Source organism: Neofelis nebulosa, chromosome 17 (assembly GCF_028018385.1).
Source record: "Neofelis nebulosa isolate mNeoNeb1 chromosome 17, mNeoNeb1.pri, whole genome shotgun sequence".
In the NCBI taxonomy this organism is placed as follows: Eukaryota; Metazoa; Chordata; class Mammalia; order Carnivora; family Felidae; genus Neofelis; species Neofelis nebulosa.
The window spans coordinates 28,687,971-28,692,060 of NC_080798.1; the positions used below are offsets into that span (position 1 = coordinate 28,687,971).

General features: G+C 53.2%; 1 long non-coding RNA gene across 1 annotated transcript; it reads right to left on the reverse strand.

Moving 5' to 3' along the window:
• Positions 1-640: 640 nt before the first annotated feature.
• Positions 641-2,853, reverse strand: LOC131499117 (uncharacterized). Its single transcript, XR_009255732.1, has 3 exons — positions 2,735-2,853; positions 2,126-2,298; positions 641-861 (listed from the first exon to the last, which is right to left on the reverse strand). It is a non-coding gene; the product is annotated as an uncharacterized LOC131499117 (long non-coding RNA).
• Between the last annotated feature and the right edge of the window lie 1,237 nt (positions 2,854-4,090).

Consider the following 4,090-nt stretch of genomic DNA (forward strand, 5'->3'; position numbering starts at 1 on the left):
CATTGGTAGCATGAAATTGTCCGTGGTAGGAGTATTTATATCATGGAAATTGGCAAACACTACAAATCAGGGCCTTTCTTTTTTTTTAATTAAAAAAAATTTTTTTTTAATGTTTATTTTTGAGAGAGACAGAGACAAAATGCGAGCGGGTTAGGGGCAGAGTGATAGGGAGACACAGAATCTGAGGCAGGCCACAGGCTCCGAGCTGTCAGCACAAAGCCCGACGCGGGGCTCGAACCCACAAGCGGCCAGATCATGACCCAAGCCGAAGTTGGACGCTCAACCGACTGAGCCACCCAGGCTCCCCAGGGCCTTTTAAATTTTTATTTTCTGTGGGAGGAGAGCCAGTTCGCTGGCACGTGACGGCCCCATTCTCCAGAAGGCATTTACTGTTGCAGTAGCAAGATGGCTGCTTGCAGCAGCTGGCTGACCTCCCACCATCTATGCAACCCAAATGGGAAGCGAGTACTTCTTCCCCAGGAATTCCAGGAAACGTCCCAGGGTTGGGTCTCGTTGGCCTGGCTTGGACCACATGCCCATTTATGAAATAGTGACTGAGGCCAGGGTACCAGGGTGCAGATTATACTGACTGGCACATGTCTTCTCTGGAGCTGGGAGATGGGGGTCAGCTCCACCTGAACCGTATGGATTGAGTGGGTGGGGATGGTTCCCTTTATTGTAACAAACAACCACAGAACCTGGCTGCCTGGAACAGGAAGTGTTTATTGCGTGCACATCTGTGGTTTGGCTGGAGTGTCTGGCCAGGCTGAGCTTGTCTGAGGCAGTTAGCTGGGACCGCTTTCCCCGCCACTCCTCTCATCTTCTCCTCCTGGGACCAGTTGATCATCCCCGAATGTCCTCCTTGGGTTGATGGCAAAGCCACAAGACAAGAAACAGTGATGCTCTTGCAAGGCTGAGGCTCAGACTGGGCACACCATCACTTCTGCCTCATTCTTTTCCCCAAGCCACGGGACTGGGCCCAGACCCAAGGGGCGGGGATGTAAACTTGGCTTCTTTAGTGAGATAAACCATAAAGTCTGACGGTGGAAGGTTTAGATGTGGAGAGGGGAGAAGGACTGGCACCATTGAAGCAACTTAGCACCGTCCCTGGAGGAAACCAGGGTGCTGTCGATAGCAAAAAGGGAATGGATGCCAGGTGGGTATAAACAATGAATGTGCACTGAGGGTGTTAGGGAGAGTGGGGATGGCTTGGGCTGTGCTGTGTGTGTAGGGGGAAGGGAGAGGGTGAGAAGGAGGGCAGGGGGGAGAAGAGGCTAGAGTATAAGGTAAGGACATGATTGCCTCTGTGACAGCACTTGCGTGAGATAGGTAACTAACTGCCTTGGTCTGCAGGCTCAGAGCTGTCTTCATTTTTGTTTCCCCAGGAGCAGACCCTGAGAAAGGGTTTGAGTATAAGTTTATTTGGGAGGTGGTGCCAAGAAGCAACAATAAGAAAGTGGGAAAATGAGCCCATAGCATGCGGGTAAACTGGTTCTCTAAGGAAAAAAAACAAAACAAAACACCCCACCCAAACCCAAAAAGCAACACCCCGATCTGTAGCGCCTGCCAATTTCACAGTGTAAATTCCCACCGTGGTTGATTTCCAGCGGCTGACATGACACATGTGAATGAGGAGCGGGGGAGAGGTGGGTAGAATGGGCTGTGTGGCATATGGTGGCCGTGGCGAGCGAGACCGAGATGGGGGGTGGGCTGGCAAAGGGAGCATAACCAAGCCAGTCGTCACTGTAAGCCCCTAAGCTCAGTGCCCCTGGGTGCTGGCAGTGGTGAGTGCCATATGCCCTCACTTTACCCCTTCAAGGGCAAGGGGCTGGGGTGCTCCTTCACCGGCTCTCCATCTGCCATCAGTTCCAGTTATCCCTCAGGGGATGGTAAATTACTGGTACTTCTGGACAAGACGCGTGGGGCTGGATGTTGCAAGCTGGGCCAGTGTGTGCAGAGGTGGTAAGGTCCACCGTGGGAGCCCCAGGAGAGTTACCAGCAGAGAATGAGGTCATCCCACTGAATCCCTTACAGCGGCCTCCAACAGGCCAGCCTTCAGCGTCCCTCACCAGCTTCAGGGCCATTCTTCCTTAGCATACTACCCCCTCGTGGAAAGAAACATTACCGGGCCACCTGGGTGGTGGTTGAACATCTGACTTCAGCTCAGGTCAGGAGTTCACGGCTCTGCTCATGAGATCCAGCCTCTGCATCATCGTCGGGCTTTGTGCTGACAGCATCCAGCCCGCTTCAGATACTCTCTCTTCCTCTCTCTCTGCCCTTCCCCCGCTCATGCTCTGTCTCAAAAATAAACATGAAAACAAATTAAAAAAACAAAAGGAAAGAAACATTACCTGCTTCCCTACGGGAAATGGAGTAAACATCCTTTAACATTTCCAGTGATATACCATTTTGATGTTCTCTGGATGCGGAGGTGTTTCTCTGGAATGCTTTCAGATCTGTCTTCGTTGGGGGTAGGAATGGGGTCACCTTATGTCTATTTCTTGCTTTTTCTTAGACCCTCTGATGTCTCTTTCTTGGGGTTGGGAAGCCTGGAGAAAGTTCTCTCTGTTGTGTTGTTGTTGTTGTTGTTAATAGCTAAAATCCATTCATTCGTTGGAAACTACTCGTTTTGATGATTTGCCTCATGGAGCAGGCACGGTGGGTGCCCCATAGCGATGCCTTTGCCGCTCACAGCTCCCACCTCTGACTTCTTCCGGCAAAGAACTACACCTACCTGGACTCATTCTCTGGATGCACAAGGGTGACCAGCACCACGTGGGGCAGGCCCCACATATCCTAGGAGCAGCCCTTAGTGGAGGACCACTGGGAAATTGTGGATGAATCCTTCAGCTTTATTATCCCTTGTGCGGGACACTCAGGCACATCCCCGCGGTCTGGTTGGGATTGAATGCCTTTTGCCCACAGCAGTTAACCTGCTCAGTAACCCATCCTGTACTGGCCACCTTCCCCACCCTCCCTCAGCTCCCCACACCCCTACAGATGCTTCCTGGGGCCATTTCCCTGCTAAGCTGCTTGTACTTAACATCCATGTCTCACGCTCTGCTTTGGGGGAACTCAGACTGGGGCACCCCTCTTGGCTTCTGAAAGAGGCTGCCTGATAGGGTTGAAGTGGTGTCTCATGGTGCTTTTTGGTTTCCCAAAGGGGCCCAGCAGGGTTCCAACATCCGGTCAAAGAGTCAAAGAATGTGAAAATTCAAATCTATATGTGCTGTGTCCTCCCAAGTCTCTGTGTCCGGCCCCCTGTCTCCTGAGCCCTAGACCGTGCATCTGACCGGATGGCTCCGGCTGGACCCCTCAAGTTCAAAATGTAACTTGTGAGTCCTTCCCAACCCTCCGTACCCAGCCCGCCTCCTCTCCTATCATCCCTCACCCTGGTCTTGCCTCCCTGCCGCCCCTCCTTCTGAAGCAACCTTGGCCACATTGCTCCCTACTGAAGAGTCCTTTGCTGTGGCTCCCCATCCCCATAAAGAGGAAACCCAAACTCCTGGCCGGGGCCTCACAAGGCCCCATGGGAGCTGCTCCCTGCCCAGTCTGTGGTGTCTGGGCTCTGCCCTTGGAGCAGAACTGCCTTCCATGCCTGGAATCTGCATGCTCTCACCTGCAGGCCTGAGCGAAAGCTACTCTCTCTGCTGCAACTTTCTTCCTCCCTCTCCCTCTGGCCAGCCCAGACTCATCCTTTTAGATTCAGCCTAAATGCCACTTCCACTCCGTGGAAACCTCTGAATCCTGGGCCTGGGGGACGAGAGCCCATTATTTTCATGGACCCCGGTGATCACGTGGATCCCCTGAATTATATTCAGTTACTTAATCCCCTCTCTCCTGGGAAAGGCGGACTCTCCCCTAGCAGGCCCCGTCTGATTTGTTCCCGGGCGTATCTTTGGCACTTCGGGCTGCAGCTGCCCTGCGAACGCCTGGCCGGTGGAGCAGGGAGTCAAAGAGTGACTTTTCTCCGGCCTGCCCCGGAAGAGTGCAGCCGGAGACCTTGACTCCCAGCTCTCCGGGAGGAGACAGAACTTTTGCTTGGTGGCCTCTGTGTTCCCCACGACATCTTCTTCAGGTCCTTAATGGG